This window comes from Macrotis lagotis, chromosome X, assembly GCF_037893015.1.
Source record: "Macrotis lagotis isolate mMagLag1 chromosome X, bilby.v1.9.chrom.fasta, whole genome shotgun sequence".
NCBI lineage: Eukaryota > Metazoa > Chordata > Mammalia > Peramelemorphia > Peramelidae > Macrotis > Macrotis lagotis.
In genome coordinates this window covers 500,854,696-500,874,969 of record NC_133666.1, presented here as the reverse complement: position 1 = coordinate 500,874,969, position 20,274 = coordinate 500,854,696, and the positions used below count along the sequence as shown (strand labels likewise).

At 34.5% G+C, this 20,274-nt stretch overlaps 1 long non-coding RNA gene across 3 annotated transcripts in view; it reads left to right on the top strand.

Moving 5' to 3' along the window:
* Positions 1-15,682, top strand: part of LOC141500677 (uncharacterized) — a 53,469-nt gene extending 37,787 nt beyond the window's left edge. The window contains exons 3-5 of one of the 3 annotated variants that reach the window (XR_012471994.1): positions 3,686-3,849; positions 3,939-4,788; positions 12,501-15,682. This is a non-coding gene — a long non-coding RNA (uncharacterized LOC141500677). Of the gene's footprint in view, positions 1-3,685; positions 3,850-3,938; positions 6,927-12,500 lie in introns of those variants that run through there. The other 2 variants (XR_012471993.1, XR_012471995.1) reach the window with 2 other exon arrangements.
* Positions 15,683-20,274: the final 4,592 nt, after the last annotated feature.

Below are 20,274 nucleotides of genomic sequence, written 5' to 3'. Positions count from 1 at the left end.
AATGGTTTTTTTCTGGATGCTTTAAGTATTTCTCTTTGATCTTGGAGTTCTAGAATTTGGCTATAATATTCCTGGGAGCTTTCATTTTGGGGTTTCTTTCAAATGGAAATCAATGGATTCTTTCCATTTCTTTTTCTCCTCTGTTCTAGGATAATGGGAAAATTTTCATTGATAATTTCTTAGAATATAAGGTTATGATTTTCAGAGTATTCAATAATTCTTATCTCTCTTTTTCCATGTTAGTTTTCTGATGAGTCATTTCTTTTTCTTCTTCATTTTCATATGTCTTTATTGGCAGAATCAAAAAGAGATACCAGGCTCATGAGTATAAAAACTGATTTTTTAAGGACATTCATTTCACATTTTCTTCTTTTTTTTTGGTCTTTTGACTTTGTTTTATGGTTTCTTGATGCCTCATGGAGCCATTAGTTTTTACTTGCCCAATTCTAATTTTTAAAATTAGCTCACTGTCCTCAGTGACTTTTTTGTACTTTTTGCCTTTGACCAATTTTATTTTTTAAGATATTATTTTCTTTGATTATTTTTTGTGCTTTCTTTACCAAGCTGTTTATTGTTTTTTCATGGTTTTCTTCTGTTGCCCTCATTTCTTCACATATTTTTTTCCCTCTTTCATTCCTATTTGGTTTTTATCTTTTGGAGAAATTCTTGTTGAACTTGTGTTCAATTCATAACTTTTTGACTTAGTTTGCTTCTGAGTTTATATCTTGATCTTCCTTTCACCACATATTATTTATGGTCAGTTTCTTTTCTTGTTGTTTGACAATTTTCCTATTTTATTTCTAGATTTTAAACTTTATATTATAGTTGGACTCTGTTCTTGGCATGGAGGTAGTGGTGTGGAGGGATACTATCTCTATCTTTAGGCTTTTTTCACATTACTAATTCCATGCTAGTTGTGGGTGTTTAGAAATTTTTAGTACTTCCAAGTGCCAAGGTGCATGGTCTGAGCAGAGGTATGATCACTGATCTCCTGGTTTGCACTTTGATCCTAACTCAAGTAGGACCCCTGATATCTTGGGTTGCAATCAATACTGCTCCTTGAAGACCCTGATTCTGAAGGTAGTGAGTGAGAGGAAAAGAAGTGGAAGCATCAGATATAATGACCTTGCCAAGGAATTTAGCTACAGAAGGGAGAAGAGATGTGGGTTGATAACAGACTGGGATGGTTGGCTCAAGTGAAGATTTTTGAGAATAGGGAAGATATGGAGCAAATATTAGACATATAGAGTGTTTATTCAAGTAGCAGTTGTTTAGCGAGTAAAGATTTATGAGAGATGATTGACAATGTAATCTTCTAAAGATGATAGATGTAATGTTTTCACTTATATATGTACAGAGGTTTGTCTGAGCATGAAAAAGGGCTACCTCTATTTGAATCAGAGATGAGAAGGTTACAAAACTCTAATATCTGGTTATTATAAGAGCCATTATGTGAGGAAAATTTATGTGAATTATGGTCTAGAAGAAGAATGTGATACAAATACTAAAATCATTGAAGAAAGAGGGAAAGTATCTTCAATTTCTGTAAATGACTCCATGATGGATGAGATTGAACAATATAAAAGGATTTTAAAGAAGGAGAAGTTGTTTGAAAATGAAAACAGTGTAGTAGTCTGGGAAAGGCAGTGGGGATTAAGGGGAAAAAATGATTTTTTTTTTGTCTCATTTCCAGAGTTAAGAGGTATGCTAGAGTAGCTTCTATGGGGTTGGCAATACTATGTCATAAAGTAGTACTTTCAAGGAAAAGTCAGATTTCAATTAATGCTTGGAGTTAGATGAGTGGTTTGGGGAAAATAAATGTAATGGGTCCCTTTTTAAAAGAAGGAGGTTTCAAAAGGCAGAGTCAAAGAGATTAGTAGATGAATTAGAAATGGTTAAATTGGGCATGAGATGGATCTGAGCAGAATAAGGATGAGAGTCTGGGAGGAAGTAATGGAGGAATATGATGATAATTTAGGGTAACAGAGAATCTAGAAAACAAACCAGAGAGACATTTTAGCTATAGGTCAGGGAAGGATTGATTTAAAAAAAACACTTTGATGTGACTTTTTCAATAATATTTGATTGTTGATGAGACTGATGTGGGTCTAAAGGCTGACCATCTGCCTATATATTTAGCCAGTTGAGTGGCAGTCCCAAACTTTCTTTTCATTCTATTTTATTTTCAATTAACAAGCATTTCTTTTTTCTCTCACCCCAATTTAAAAGAAAAAACTCCATGAGAAATGCACATATTCTTTCATTATCCATGTCTAGAAATGTGTCACGTTCTACATATTTCATCCCTAGTTTCTCTGTCAGAAGGTGGGCAGCATTCTTTAACATTGGTTCTCTAAAATTGGGTTGTTCACAAGCTTCTGATGGAGAAGAGGTGAGGTATTGAATAGGGTTGCCAAGAGTGTGTATCATTAGGGAATATCTAAGTTTCATTTTGCACTGGAAGGTGCAAAAAATTGAGAAATTCACCCTGTGGTGATGACTAGGATGTGCATAGGTTAGATAGTGAGTCTGCATCTTCCCTTTAATTCCTCTTATAGCTGTTTTATCCAAAAAGTCTCTGGGTTAATCCCATTCAGAGATCAGCTGTTGCATGGAGAAGATTATTAACACCTCTCAGAGTTGGGGCACTAAAATGCCTTAACTTTTTAAGTTTTATTTGACCCAGATAACAAATATCAGCTTCTATACCCTTTTCTTTTTTGACAGTGACACCATGATGTTGCAGGCCCTCATCATCTCTCATGTGGATCACTGCAATAGCCTACTGGCTGCTCTCCCTGACTCATCTCTTCCCACTCCAAACCATTGTCTCTCCACTCAGTTGCTAACCTGTTCTTCTGAAATAGTAACTTTGACTCCGATCAAAGTCCACTGCTTCCCTAATACCTTGAATCAAATATAAAATCCTGTCTGGCTTTCAAAACCCTCCAAAACTTGGCTCCTCCCAATCCTTCCAGTTTTATACTTAACCCTTCTCTCTGAACTAGTGCCATTCCTCAAACAAAACATTTCATCTCTAAACTCTAGGTATTTTCCCTGACTGTCCTCTTAACTCCTGGAATTTCCCCCCCTGCCCATCTCTGGCTTCTGACTTCAATCAAGTTTTATCTAAAATTGCACTTTTTATAGGAAGTCTTTCTAGATTTCCTTAATGCTAATAATGTCTTATTGTGCTGATTCCCACCCCCCCCCACACACAATTTATCCTGTATATGGCTTGTTTGTACATAGTTGTTTGCCTATTGCTTACCTTATTAGATTCTGAGCTCCTTGAGAGGAGACACTATCTTTTGCTTTTCTTTGTATCCCCTGGTGCTTAGCAGTATATGATACTGAAGGTGTTTAATAAATTGGCTGATTGCCTTTCCAGTTGTACCTCCATTGTTTATTCCCATTGCTGTGCCCACTGGCTCTTCATTATGAAGGTCTTCTTTCTTCTTCTTCTTCTTCTTCTTCTTCTTCTTCTTCTTCTTCTTCTTCTTCTTCTTCTCTTCTTCCTTATTCCTTCTCCCTTTTCCCCTTCCTACTTCTTCTTGATACTGAATCTCCCTCTCTTCCCCAAATTGGAGCAACTACCTAGAACTTAGGGAGGATCTACTCTGTACCAGGCTCAAGTCTTGTTCCTGACTTTTGTTTTTGTTTTTGTTTCTTTTTTTTTTGCAAGGCATTGGGGTTAAGTGACTTGTCCAAGGCCACACAGCTAGGTAATTATTAAGTGTCTGAGACCACATTTGAACTCGGGTACTCCTGACTCCAGGGCTGGTGCTCTATCCATTGTGCCACCTAGCTGCCCCTTGTTCCTCACTTTTACTGGATATACAACCCTAAGTAAGTCACTGAAACTCATAGTACATCAAGAAATGCTTTAACAATATGAATTACCAAAGAGTTTCTGATCCATCTTTTTTTTTTTTTAGGTACTTCTGATTCCAGGGCCAGTGCTTTCTCTACTGCACCACCTAGCCACCCCCTGATCCATCTTGATGGAGAGAGTTTTCTCACCAGGATTTTCCTCTACTGATGAAATCACACATTTCATCAACCATTACTGAAGAAGAAAAAACAAAATCTACCAGAAAATAAAGATGACTGCTTTAACTCAAAAGATTAGGAACTAATATTACTCATTGTATTTAACTTTTGCTAAAAACAAAACAAAATATTGTTTTCTTCCTTTACATTGGGAACACATTGCAAGTGTCTATTGCCAAGACACTTCCCTAAATATATCTCCTCTTAAGTTTAATTTTGAGAACTCTGTATATTCTTGGTAGGTCCCTATACTTAGGAAAATTGATAGATTAATCTAAACCCATATTCATAGCTGATATTACTAGTCCCTGGAAGGACATCATCAACTTTGGTGAAAATAAGAACTACATCAGACATCTCCTAATTCATAATTTATAGGTGTCTCTCATTCATAACGGCCTCTTCTCCCACACCAAATTCCCTGAATATGCAGGAGAGAAGTAGCAATTATTTATAATAACTTTATTAGGTATAATTTGCATCTATCTTTTGAAAGGATAAAGTGATGTTTCTGGAAGCTGCATATTAAACAAAAGTGCTTATACTTGACCCTGAACTCGATCCACTCTGCGCACAGCAGCATCTCTTTCTTCCTGTGAAGGATGGGTACAATTTGTCACTACACAAATTATACTGTACTTGCTGTTGACATTCTTTTATCAGATGAATTACTTGTACTGATTATGCCAAAGGCAGTTCCATGAAAATTTCATATTGTGAAAATCTTCATTTAAGGTGAGACTAAAAGGATTAGACATTATCTTTGAATAATGGATGCAAAAATCTAGGTCCTAATTATTTGTATCCATTAAGGACCAACTTTTTTTTTTTTAGATTATCTGCAAAGACTTCTGTGCAAACCTGTTTGTACAGCTGATTCATAGCATACTATGTGTTTTATCTTAGTTACTGTCTCATGTGTATGGGATCATATATGTGTTTGCAAGTTGAGCATATAAAAGTATGTTTGTGTATATATGCATGAAGTAACATAAAAATAGATATTCTTTTAGGATGTTTCATAATAATAATAATTATTATGATGATGATGATAATAATGATGATGATAGTTCCCTTCTACCCTCAGCACAATTTCTCCTTCTTTCCCCTATATATTTATATAGTGCTTTAAGGATTACAAAGCACTTTATAAATATAATTTCATTTTATCCTCATAATAACTCTGAGATATATATTTGAGGAAAATGAGGCAGGTAGAGGTTAAGTGACTTTATCCAGTGTCACTTAATTCATAAGTGTCTGAAACTGGAGTTGAAATGAGATCTTTCTGACCCCAAGTCTAATATTCTGGCCACTATATCACCTAACTACCTAGAACATTTCAGGATTCCTTTCTGGATGCGTGCTTTCTTCAGTGACACAACTTCTTAGTGTCATGGTGGATGGTCTTTGTGATTTATTAAAACTAAAATAAAATTCCATTTCCCAGTGGCCAGACTCCAATTTAGTGAAGTTATTCCTCAGAAAAATTTATGTCTACCAGCAGGCCTACACTAAATGTATTTCATTCCAATTTCTGAAATCATCAGTTTTTCCATAAACTCATCTTTCCTCTCAATTTACATATCCCTGTTGAAGAAACCACCAGTCTTCCCAAGTTTGTCCCCCAGGAGGAGTTATCTTCCATTCTTTCCTCTGACTCACCTCCCATATCTAATTGGTTGACTAGTCTTCTTAATTTCAACTGTCCTCAAGATTTCTTGAATTCATCCTCTTCTCTCCACTCATGTCAAAATCATTCTAGCTCAGCCTGTCATCATTGTTTGTCTAGATTATTATAATAGCCTCTGAATTACATCCTGCAACTCAAATCTCTTCCTTCTATAATTCATCTTTCATATAAATGGCAAAGTTTATGTTCTTGAAGCATATACCTGACCATGTTATTCTACTGTCCAAGAATTTTAGGTTGCTCCATTTTTGATCTTTAGTATAAGAAGCAAACTCCTCCACATTTACAGTTCTAGACTCATTCTCTAGGAATACTCCTTGTTCCAGGCTGGCTATTTCTTGTAGATAATGCTCCATCTTCACCCTCTGTGCTTTTGCATAAACCATCCCCCATATCTGTAATGTCCTTTTTTACCTGTGCATTTATTCTAGACCCCTAATTCCCTTCTACCCTCAGCACAATTTCTACTTCTCTCCCTTAAAAGAGATCTTTCTACATTTCCTTAGTTGTAAATGCTACCCTTCTCACAAATTAAGTATTTTGCCTGTATCTTATATTTACAGTAGCATAACACTGTGGATAGAGAGCTGACTTTGGAGTAGGAAGATCCATGTTTATTTCTGATACATTCTGGGAATGTGGCCTGGGAAGTCACTCAGCTTTTTGATTTTCTAGGTAACTCATCTAAGACTTGCCTATCTGTATTGATTTAGACTAGCATTTCTTCACTGAAAGCTCACTACACTGATGAAATCATAAGTCCACAAATTCCTATCCCCCCACCCCCACCCCATCTCCCATGTCTAGATTATCTTTATCTTTATGTTTATCTATACATTTTTATGTACATGTCACATTGCATCAGTTGGACATAAATTCCTTGAGAGCAAGAACTTTCTTGTTTTTAAATTTGTATTCAGTGCTTGATATGTCAGAAATACATAATAAATTCCAATTGAAATGAATTAAAGAGCTATTATCATTAGTTGAGAATGAACAATTAATAAAGTGAAAGATTTCAAAGTACTAGGATGTTAATAAATATAAAAGTTTTTTTGTCTTATCATTAATACCCTCTATGGTACCTTTATTTGTAGACAGAATAGACCAACAAGAATCTTCCAGAACTTCAAATGCCCCTGAAAATGCATGAGAGGGTGAAATGAAGAGATAATAGAGATAATAGAAGACCCCCCACCCACCCACCCAACCTATACTTTCATGGGGGTGGGAGATCCACAGGTGTTAAATATTGCACATGTTTTCAGACTTTTTCAGTACATTAATCAGTTGTGCTGAGTTTTTTCCTCCCTAAAAAGTATTATTTGTTATGTAAGCTAGCTCTTTGGAGGGAGGGGGGGAGAGAGATTTAGCATAACTGTGTGATACAAGAAACAGAAAATATAAATAAAAATCACTTAAAAAAAAGAAAAGATATATGAGTAGAAATTTGCTCCCTGTGACTATATAAAGAAATACTTGGCTCAGGAAGGGTTTTGTTTTTCATCATAGACTTATAGCCTTCAAAATGACCTCAAATATTTTTAGTCTTACATGTTCTTGGACAAGAATTTCTATTGAGCTTGGACACAATAGTTTCTTTTCTTTTGTTTTGTTTCATTTTTTTTTTGTTTTCTTTTCTTGAGATTTATTTAAGGCAATGAGGTTAAGTGACTTGCTCAAAGTCACACAGCTAGGCTGAGACTGAATTTGAACTCAGGTCCTCCTGACTCCAGGGTCGATGCTCTATCCACTATACCACCTACCTGCCCCCATGTTCTACTTTCTTTAAAATCAGTCTATTGAGGACAAATGCTTAAATCATAATAGGTAGAAGTGAAACAAAACAAATTTGGAACACTAGGTTCTTAGACTTTAGAATAAGATCTATTTTAGAATAATGATATATAGAGATGTATGATATATAGAGATGTATAATATATATATATATATATATATATATATATATATGTATGAATTGGATCAGATAGACTTTTACCCCAAATGAGTTTCTTTTAGTCCTTTAAGATTTTTGCAATGTTTGTTTTATTTCAAGCAATTAATCAAAACTAGAAAGGGTATACAAGGAAAAAGTGAAAGAGCATTAAACCTCAGTGGGATATTTAAGGAAACTGAGTTCACTATAGGATTTGGCCACCTGACCTTAGAGAATCTCAAGTTCCTCATTCACATACTTTATTTCATCTGTGTAACTATCTTGCACTCTTCCTGAACTATGTTATCTTTGAAGTACAGTGCCTACAATGCTGAGCAAAGGTGTGGAGGAAAGAGACTGAATGATAGGTATGGTAAATAACTAATAGGCCAGTTTGACTAGAATGAGAAAAGTGTAAAGGTAAATAATATAAATAGGATCATAGATTTAGAGCTGGAAGGTATAGAGGTCATATACCATATTTTCCCATGTATAAGACGCACCCTGTTCCAAAAAATTGGGGGTCTAAAAACTGGAAGTATCTTATACAGTGCTTATAGATTTTTTTACTCATATTTCCTGCTTTTTTGCACTTGTCTTTGTGCTCATGGCTTTGCATCTGTTACTGGTATATTAGCTTATGCTTTGTCATATTCTGCCCAGAACTGGCTCAGAAAAGATTTTTGAATTCAAGTTCAAAGTGATCCAGTTTGCAAAAGTGAATGGAAATCGTGCTGCTGAAATAAGTTTGGTCCTTCTCCAACTGAGAAAATAATCTGAGACTAGTTACAGGAAGAAGAAACCCTATTAAAAATTCCCCAGCAGAAGAAGACCATGAGAGCAAGTCAGCCAAATGGCCTGAGTTAGAGAGGGAATTGAAGAGATGGATTGAAGAGCCAAGGGCAGTTTGAATTCCTGTGTCCAAAAAGATGGTTTAGCAGGAGGCCAAAAGAATTGTTGATTAAAAAGAAGTGACTGGTTTCAGAGGACTCAATTGATGCTTCAAGTTCATGAAATGGAATAGACTAAGCATATCCACACTCCAGGGAGAGCTTGTGGTCAACCATAGACAGGAGAGGAGTACAGGCAGGAGAGCAGTCAGAGCTTCTCCTAAGACAGTGATTCATCATCAAACAAGTTAATGTATGGGAGCTTTGACATGATGAGGAGTTGTGTGAATTTTATGATGAATAAAACTTGACCAATAACTTTATGTAATACATTTTTTTCAAATTTGGGGGCCTCTGGGGGTGGCTAGGTGGCATAGTGGATAAAGCACTAGCCTTGGAGTTAGGAGTACCTGAGTTCAAATCTGGTCTCAAACACTTAATAATTACCTAGCTGTGTGGCCTTGGGCAAACCACTTAACCCCATTTGCCTTGCAAAAAGACCTAAAAAAATTTTGGGGGCCTCAAATTAAGGTCTGTCTTATACATGGGAATATCTTATACATAGAAAATTCAATAATCCAACCTCCTCAGTTTACAGATGATGAAACTGAGTTGCAGGCATGTTAAGCAAAACATTTAAGGTCCCACAGACATGCTTGAACATAGATTCAAAGCCAGGTTCTTTGACCCCAATATTCTTTTTTTCCCCCTCTTCTCTCTTTCCATTGTCATGCTATTTTATAAATTGGAACTAAATTATGGTAAAGTTTGAACTTATCAGTGGAATATCTATTTTTATCCTGGAAGCAATAGGAAGTCACTGAAAATTTTTGAGTAGAGAAGTGAACATTGTCAGGTCTGGGTTTTAGGAAGAGAAATTTAGCTATGTGTGGAAGAGAAATTGCATAGTGAGAGAGCCTGAAAGTAGGGGGGCAATCAGAAGCTATCGCAGTAATGGAGGGAAAAAGAGATATGAGAAGGAAGAAGATGATGAAAAAGAGAAATGTGGAAGTAGAATTGATGACTCTAGGAGGGGTGAGGTTAAAGGAAGAGTCCCAACTACCTTTGGATTTTCATAGGTAAATTATTGCATTGTATTTCCCAGATCCAGTTTTTCTGTGTGCATACTTCCCTTTCTCATTCTCTCTTTATGTGTTGTCTCCCCAATCAAAATGTTAGCTTCTTCAAAGTAAATCCTTGGCATATAGTCTGACACATAGTAACTCCTCAATAAACATTTTCTCCCTCTCTCTCTCTCTGTCTCTGCCTCTGCCTCTGTTTCTCTGTCTCTGAGTGACTAGAAGGATGGTGATACTCTCATCAGAAATCAGAAAGTTTGGAGGAGGGAGAAGAGTTTTGGAAAATATAATGAATTTTGGATAAATTTAAATTAAGATGCTTTTGATACATTTAAGTAGAAGTTTTCAGCATAAAGATGACAATTTGGAACTAGTACTGGATTTAAAAGTTTGAGAATAATCTGTATTGAAATGATAATTGAATTATGGGAGCTCATGAGATCACTAAGAAAGGTGATATTGAAAGAGAAAAGAAAAAGGTACAGGAGAAAGCCTTGAGGAAAGCAATGATGACCCTGTAAAGAAGACAGAAGAAATTGTCAGATAATTAGTCTACCACATAACATTAGGGCAAAGTAGTCAAAGATAAATTTCAATCATTTCCCTTCTCTTACCTGATAAATCAGTGCTTTGTCGAATTCAGTTTTTTACTGGGGTGGGAACTGCTTCCACCATAGTGAAACATCAGCTTTTCTTGCCTTAACATCCTAGGTGATTCTTGCTCATCTATTTCCATAAATCCTTCACAGTAGATCTATCCAATGTGCTGGAAGCCTTACTCTGTTTCTCTTACTATCCTAAGTGCAATAATATACCATTTGGGCTTATGATTGAACAACTTTTTTATTCTTGAATCTAGGCCTAACATTCTAACCACCTAGTTGCCATGTAATATTATACACAGACTGATAATATAATTTACATATGTCCACATAAAGGTGAGTCATCTGCCTAGAGATAAACTCATAGGAGTTGACACTGATATTATCTTTTTATGTTGCTTTGCACATTCAAGTCATCATTGAGACCATGTTGTACTCTTACTTGAGTCTTCCAAAATCATAATGTTACTTGTTTTCAATTGTATGACACTGCCATGAGAACATAGGTATTCAAAGGGGGTGATTCTGTTGAATAGATAAACTAGTATATAGACTGTCAGAAAGTTAATGTGTGTGTTGGTTTTGCTGAATTTTTAAAAAGTCTTTATTACAAAGAAAAACTTACTAGAGAGGTTTGGCAAGGAACATCTTTGGAAATAGATGTGATATAAAAGGAAAAGGCATATATAAAACTTTTTTATAAAAAAAGATGGATTTTGGTGGCAGTGGATAGTTTGGGAACATGAAAATTATATATAATTCACAAATAATATTCACCTCAATTACCTCTTCTCAGTGAATTCTGGGACACTGTCCTCCTGGAATGCCTGTTCAAGAAATGCATATTGATGATACCAACTAAGGGAGTTGCCTCTCAAGCTGTAGAACATCAAGGGAAAAAATGTAAATCTTGACCTTTGTTACCATATGCTCCTACTGCAAAGTCACAATAGTTTTTCTATCCACCATTTTGAACTTAGGAGTGAATTATCTACAACCATTTCCAGTAGAGAAAGAAAAAAACTCTTTCCATTGTCTTCTCATATTTTCCAGTAAAGATAGCTATTTCCTTCCTGACCCCGCTGTAGTATTTGGCATTATTCACTACCCACTCCTCTGGAGTGGCCGCTGTCTCCTCTCAGGGTTTTCCTAACACTGATCTCCATTTTCTACTGATTCTCTTTTCCTGAATAATAATAAGTAACAATTATAAAGCACCTAAAGTTTTGCAAGTCATTATAAAATATTTAGCACAGTACCTGACCATAAGGGCTATACAAATTTTTGCTATCATTACATGTGTTGTCTCCCTTGGTCTTCAAATCACTATGTAGGTGCTATTATCTTCATTTCATACTAGAGGAAACTGAGACTGGGAGAGGTTTAGTGACTTACTCAGAGTCACACAGATATTGAAGTGTCTGAGACAGGATTTGAATTTTCTTCTTGACTTAAATCCAGTGCTTTAACTAGTACATCACCTCATTGCTGTTATCTCTGTCACATCCTTTGCAGTAGGTATTTCCCAAACCTTTGTCCTATGTCTTATTCTCTTCCCTTTCAATAATCTTTCACTTGCTCACCTTGTCAACTCTCTAGGCAGAGGACTCACCTTTATATAGACATATCTAAATTATATTACCAGGTGTGTATGATATTACAAGGTAACTAGGTGTTTAGAACACTGGGCCTGGAGTCAGGAAGATCTCAGTTTACACCTAACCTCAGGTGTTTACTAGCTGTTTGACTCTGGGCAAGTCACTTAACCTCAGCTTGCCTTAATCCATTCAAAAGAAGAAAATGGTAAATTACTCCAGTGTCTTTGCCAAGAAAACTCCATGGGATCACTAAGAGTCAGATACAACTGAACAATAAATATAATATTATTATATTAAGTTATGTTATATCATATTATATCATATTATATCATATTATATTATATTATATTATATTATATTATATTAAGTTATATATCTCCCTGATAAAATGTAAGCTTTTTGAAAGCAGGGACTGTAGGTTATTTTTTGTTTTATTTATGTCATATATGATGCTAAGCACTTTACAAATATAAACTCATTTGATTGAATGAGTTTTGGATGACTGGGTAATTACTATCCACATTAAATGGAAGCTGTCAAGATACATATATTTTAGATTTAGTTCTGATTCTGCCTGCCTAGAGAGTATAAGACAACTTTCCAGAACTGCTTCAGAGGCTAACCTCCATTCTTCTCTCTTCCTTTGCAGCATTCTAAGATGTTCCCCCTTTTAGTGGCTGCAAACTTGTAATCCTGATTCACAGATTTCACAGACTGGTGGTGGAGGTAAAACCAGAACAGCACAACTGCCATTAAAGAGGCATTGCCATGGTCCACTTCAGAAGTCCTGATGAAATAAATGAAAAGGAATAAGATTCAATTCTAAATCTCTCCAAATTTGTATAGCATGTATAATAAGCACTATGAGAGAATACAAAAAGTTTCAAGGCAACATAGCTCTTGCTCCTGAGAAGCTTTCAGGATAACCAGGGAAGAAATTTGTCTTATTGGAATTCTGGGCCAGGAGGCAGAAAAATTGAAGTCTATTCTCAATGCTGTTTCACTGTGCATGTGATTATCATGTTAATAATCTGTGTACCATGAGAAATGCCATGCAAACAATGTCAATGACATACTGCTAGCCCTCATGTCCCAAGTCTCTTCAATGGGTATCCAAACCGGATCATTCTTTGACTATTTTAATCAGACATGCAGAATAATAGAAATGCAGGTTCAATGTAACTCAAAACTTTTTCAAAGAAATAATTTCTTTTTTCATACTTTTTCATACCCTGTGAACTTTTGAAGCCAGTAAGTCTCTATGTATGGAAATGGAGATTAGCATGATATGACTTTTTTTCTTAATGAAATAGTAATTACTCTTAGTGGGCATCCTCTATCAAAATAATAATAAATTCCCTGCTTAATAATTTGTCCTGGACTTTTAATTGGGATCAATATAAAATCCACTATTCTGTGAGTTGCAATATTCACCTTTTCCCTTTCCCAAAATCACTTTTCCATTCTCTACAGTAGTTCAAAAGATAATAATATTAGTGAGCATTTACATAGTATTTTAAGGTTTGCAAAGTGCTTTACCTTTATTATCTTATTTTATCCTCAACAGCAGCCTGGGGAGGTAGGTGTTATTATAATTCCCATTTTATTGATAAGGAAATTGTATCAGTTAAGTGGACAGTGAATGGAGCACTGGGACTGGAGTCAGGAAGACCTGAGTTCAAATCTGACTTCAGATACTTCTTAAATGTGTGATCCTGGGATAGCCATTTAACCTTGTTTGCCTCAGTTTCTTCCTCTGTAAAATGAATTTGAGAAGGAAATGGTATACCTCTCCAATATCTTTGCAAAGGAAATTCCAAATGGAGTCTTGAAGAGTCAGATACAGAGGGGTGGCTAGGTGGTGCAGTGGATAAAGCACCAGCCCTGGAGTCAGGGATACCTGGGTTCAAATCCGGTCTCAAACACTTAATAATTACCTAGCTGTGTGGCCTTGGGCAAGCCACTTACCCCCATTTGCCTTGCAAAGACCTAAAAAAAAAAAGAGTCAGATACAACTGAAATGACTTAAAAATAATAAAAACAAACTGAGGCAGACTTTTAAGTGAGTTTCACAGGGATCACACAACAGGTAAAATGTCTGAGGTCATATCTGAACAAAAGTCTTCCTGATTGTAGATCCAGACTTTTGTGCCACCCAGATACAAATGAGAATTCTCTATTAACCATAATATAAGAAATTAAGTACTACCATGAAAATAAAATAGAGAATTTCATTGGAAAACATTCTTTGACAACCTGTTAAATTCTCTCTTTACTTTTGATTATTAAGAAGAACAATTTGTTAAGTTAACCAATTTGTTATATAACTTTGGCAAGTATTCTGAACATATGCTTGCAAAACACACACTTTTATTAAAAACCCTTTGCCTCGGATGACATTTGTTGGAACTATGGTTTAAGCCTGATGTCATTATTTACTTTTATATCCACTCAACAATCATTATTTATTCCAGTCTCTCTGATGGTTTGTTTGTTTTTAGCTGAGTGAGTTTGTATGGGGTTAAATAAAATTTCCTTATACAAGCATGTTAGTGAATAAGTAAACATATTAACAATTTCTGTTCCATGAAAACACAAAAAGGTTTTTTATTTCTCCCCCTAATTTTTCAATGCTAAAAGGTTAGGAATGATTTTTTTTGTATATTTCTTGGCATTAACAATGACTTTACTTATTCCAGATGTTGCCTGATTCCATGTTATAACTATGGATTTATTTTAGGGAAAAAACTTTATTCTAACATTCTGCTCTTACCGTGTATAAAATAGAGCATTGTTTCAAGGTTCCACTTTCTTTGGAATGCTGATTATACATAGTCTCTCGATTGTACTAGCAAGTATTTGGTCTTTTCTTGCATTCAAGCCATCATGAGAGTGTGAAGCAAACCTTCACTAGAAATAAGTACAGAGCTTTCCTACTAACTAAACTCTGAATATTTAGTTGAGGTCTAAGGGATGTCAAAGACTTTACTTGGATTTGCCTAAAGTCATAGATGAACTCTGTATAGTGGAATCAACACACTATCTTTACTATTTTTTTGGATCACTTCCAATACCCCTTGAGGTAAAACAAACAAATAAATGAATAGTTTTACACTCATCTCAAGAATTAGTAAAAAGAAACCTGTAAATTATGGGGAATAAGAATCTAAAGGAAAAGATGTTGGAAGATGATGTCAGGATCAGTTGTCATAAGGAATCAGTTTTCTAGGGAAATATTAAGATTCTGCTCTGAACTAACATTTCAGTATTTTACACTTTTTAAATGGAGTAATTCTTTTAAAGAAAAAATATTTCATAATACCAATAGGTGAAATCCTAGTAGTTACATTATATAATTATATAAGTCCAGTGTCAAATTAAGAATATTATTTTAGAGCAGTGTCAGAGTTTCTTACTTGCCTGCTTCCTTTAACAGTATTTTTATTCTACCATCCATGCTCACAGTCTCATCTCATTTCTCATCAATCAGTTTCACCATTTTTCAACTTCTTAACTTGGTTATGGAAATCCATAGTACTTACCTGGTGACCAATGCCTTTGCCATTGCTGCCAGTTTATCTAGTTTCATTACTGTATTCTAGGGGCCTAGTTTTTATTCTCTTTTACTCAGAATCTCTTGCTCCTAAATTTTTTATGGGCATGTACCCTAAAGTTTTCTTTTTGTCCCTCGTATAAAAGGGGTAAAGAATCTGATTCTCTTGAAATGATAAGATTCTTTTGCAGAAATATTGGCGGAACACACATAGTCTATATTAGTCCTTATATTAGTCAACAATAAATATGTAAATAAATGAAAGTTTTAAAACTTGATACTAGGTATAAAAGCATAAACTCTAATTTATTTGTAATTTGTTTAAATATGTATTTTAAAGAATAATAAAAATATTTTATTTTATATTCCTTTGTGATATTTTTAATTTGAGATGAGGTGTTATTTTTAAATAATCATAATGAATGCCTATTTTTGGCTCTTTTTTCTTCATTTTATACCACTTTACATATATTTCCACATTCCTTAATACTCCTCATATTTGTTATATCTTTTGGAACAATAATAATAATATTCTATTATTTTGATATATTAGTATTTATCCATTGATCAGTTGTTTGAGTTATTTTCAGTTTAGGGTGGCTTTTTTTGCCAGAATTTATTTTCTATTAACATTTCTATACAGATAGGTCTTTAGTTTCTCTTAATGGCATACTAAGGACATATTTCTAAAATTTGGATTACTGGATAAAAAGCTATTACTATTTTCACAACTCATTATATATATTATTACCATATGTTTTCCAAGAACATTCTAATTAACAGCAATGCATTCATGTTTTTCCATAAACCAAACAACATTGAAGTTCATAATTTTAAACTCTCTTTGAAAATATAATAGTTATTAAAATTACAGTTAAGTATTTATTTTTCTGCATTTCTTTGATTATTAGAGATTCTTAAATAGTTTTTGGATAGTTATTGAAAATTTGCATTTTATTCCTTCATGTCCACATTTCTGTCAAGAAATGAAACCTAATATCATAAATTTGTGTCAATTTTTTATACACTTTGTATCTTAAATTATAATCAGATATATTTAGTAAGAAGATAAATCAGAGTTTGCTTTTTACCTTTGGGACATATTATTTTTGTTGGATGAAAATAGTTTTTTATATAATCAAATCTTTTAAGTTTTTCTTCTATAGCATTGCTTTTTTTAATTAGATTTTATCTTCTACCCCATAACTGTTATATAAATATATCACTTATTTTACTTCTTTTTAAGTATGATTTTAAAGCTATTTAGACCAACAGTGAACTTGGAATCTATAGTAATGTATGATGTAAGATGTGGATCTAATCTCATTTTTTCACTTTCCCCAATGTTTTACAATCTTAGATGTATCAAATACTACTCTTATATATGCCTTTGATTCTAATTTTTCTTATCTGCTTTGAACAAATCTAGGAATTAAAAAACACTCAAATAGTTCATTTTACCTTATTCCCTTGCTGCAGTCTGATCTGTAAGTCCAGGGAGAAAAGGCGGGAAAGGAATGGGGCCATTTCACTACTCACATGTATAAAAGGAGCAGCTCTTCCAATAAGAACTCTTCCTCCTGAGCTTCTGTCAATTAATCATGAGAAAGCAGCCACAGTCACTGGGGACTAATTAGAAATTTCTTATGTCCTCTCAGCAAGAGTCTAGGGTGCATATTGAACTCCATGTTAGGCTTTCCTTTTTGACAAAGGGTCATGCCTTGTAATTTCATCAAGCTAATTGGAGTTCATCAAATTGATCAGAGGTTCTCTTGATAATTGTCCAATCTACTATTATAAAGTATTATTACAATAGAAAAATCATTTCTCTCATCATCATTATCATGGTTGTTTTGCTTCTTTATTCATATTTGTATCTCCCAATTTGACCCCTTTCCCAGTTTTCTGCATCAGTTTTCAACCATGGAACCCAGAAACACAAAGTGGCATCTGCAAAGACCTAAGTTTTTTTTCTTGATACCCTTGGAGAAAGATTAAGAGCATTTTTTCCCCCAATACTGTTCTTTAACTTCATATCTTTCACTCTGCCCCACCCTCCACTATCCCAAGATTAATTTAACCCATATAATTAGATTGTCAAGAACTATGTCACAGATCAAGACTTTGAAAAGTATACCATATGTGACAGTAATAAATGTTTAACAAATTAGAGTGGTTTGGTATTATTGATGTACTGTGGTTATGTTAGATTTATGGTGATTTTTATAATATTCACAAATAATACATGCATGCACTGAACTTTCTCCTCTCTCTATATATGCGGAAAGGCTACATTACATATTCAGGATGCATGTCATTGCTTTAGATGGAATTGTTCATTAACACATTGTATTTGTGGGAAGGAAGAGAAGAATTGGTCCCTCCTTAAAAAAAAAGCTCATAAAAACGTTACCCTCATTAAAGAATTTTAATACTCATGAATAAAGAAAAACAGAAGATGAAATTGCCTGGAATAGATTCAGCTCAGCCTTTGACTCTGTCCACTGAAACGTATAAGTGATTGCTCTGTCAGTCAGAGGCAGCATGGACCAAAATAGAGGCCAAAGCTCAAACCCTGGGATTCAGGATCTTCTGAAGTTCCTTCCTGGGAGCATACTCTGGCGGACCAATCATTTAGTCTTGCCATGTCTTTTGCAGTCACTCCTTACCTTTGTTTTCATGCTCAAGGAAGGAAAAAAACACCTTTTTTTCTATTAGATCTAAATGGTTCTGTTATAGGAGATTATATCTTTGATGTGTGTAAGGGCTGAGGAAAAAGAATCACACTGTGTGGTAGCCCTATTCAAAATATTTTTATCCATGGAAAATCTCCTTAAAATGAGCATCATGGGGTATATAACAGGGCAATAAAGGGGAGATTCACAAAAGGGCAGCTTGCAGTCTTATGGATGAGTGTGGTGTTAGCACATGGGGCTATAATTTTAGGAATAATTTAGATTATAAAATAACAAAATTTTTAAGAAAATATATTAGCACTTTTTTATTTGAACAGTGTTGTAATTCCTTTGTTTTATAATTTCTTTTAAATTTTTCTTCATTTTTTAAAAATCATGTCAGTTTCAACTTATTCTATAGGTAATCATTAAGAACCATTAAGTACTATAAAGATAAATGAGAGGTTTTTTTGACCTTCAAGGGATTTGTAATCTGCTAGGAGCAATAGATATATGCAAATGTCATGTATATATAATAAAAATAAGAATATTATCAGTATAGGTTATATTGAACATTAGTTTTGTAGTCAGAAATCATGGTTTGAATTCTGATTCTGCTATTTCTTCCTTTTGTGACCTTGGGCAAGTCGCTTCCCCTCTTTGGAAGTCAATTTCCTCATTTATAAAATGTAGCCATTGGACTAAATCAGGAGTGGGGATGTCCAAGTCGAAGGTCAATGTGGCCTGAGAAATCATTTGGTCTGGCATTGCCACAGCAACCACAGGAGGGACCCAAATTCAAGAAATCTAAAAACTTTTTAGGAGTGAATTAATTAACTGTTTGACTAAATATAGCAGGCAAATTTTTAAGTTGATAATTTTGTATGTATAAATATCCAAATGGTCCTTTACAGAAAAAAGGTCCCCCCCACCCTTAGATTAGATGATCTCTTCTTAGGTCTTTCCATCTGAAAATCTAATATCCAACGATTCCATGAAGTATATAAAAAGATGAGGAAAAAATAATAACCAGCTGATAGAGTTCAGAGTAGGGAGCATGGAAGAAGTCATAGTTTAAAACTGACCATTCTTAGTAGATAAATGTTATACTTGAGTCAAATAATTGTCTCATAGCTCTGTTCAGTGATACAAATGGTTGGTTTACCTCTTAGGGGTAAATTCCAGCCCCAACTTTGAAATTAGAAATTTCTGTTATAGATCCCCAAATGAGTTACCAGAATCTGGTAGTTTTATAAAAGGTAACTTTATATAACATTTTAGGGTCTACAAAGTCTTTTCCTTATGGAATCTCACCAGATACTCACAAGAATTCTATGATAAATCTTCCATTGTTTTTATAGATGAAGAAACTGAAAGAGTAATTAAGTGACTTGTCTAGAAAGTCATAAATGGTAGCTAAGTGGGTGTAATGGGTAAAGTGCCAGATCTGGAGTCAGGAAGACTATGGATCTGAATTCAAATCTGGCTGTGTGAACAGTTACATAACTGTTTCATTCAGTTCCTCAGCTGTAAACTGAGTCAGAGAAGGAAATGGCAAACTACTCTAGTATCTTTGCCAAGAAAATCCCAAATTGGGTCACAGAGAATTAAATATGCCTGAAAAATAGCAACTTTAAAACTAGAATCATATAAGTAGTAAATATGAGAGGCAGGATTCAAACTCAGATCCCTAACTAGAAGTATAACACTCTATATTTCCTCTACCTAAGATGTCCCAGAAAGGAAGTTTTAATGATAACAAATAAGATAATTAGCCCTTTACTCCAAAGTCCCTCAGAATCCCACAGTGAACATCTCTCAATATAATTTGCAGTCCTTGAGGTTAAACTGAGTTCATTCTCTAGCAAATTATTCTGCTTTGCCTCCTAGTTTGAATCCATTGGGCAGCACTATAGCCCAGAATAGAGAGAAGGCCTGACTCTGAATCTTACATCTTTTGAGAGTCAAATATGAGAAAGGAAAGAGAATAAAAGATAAGACAAAAGGAGGAAATACAAGAGAAGGGAAGGCAAAGCAAGTCAAGACAAGATAACTCAAACCTTGTGTGTAGAGTAGGGTGGGAGGAGGTTAAAATTGATAATTGTCTTTTAAGTATTTGAAGTATTGTTGCTTGGATGACTTGTTTTGTTTGACTCTAGAAGGAAGAATTGGAAAAAATTTAAAAGTTGCAAAGA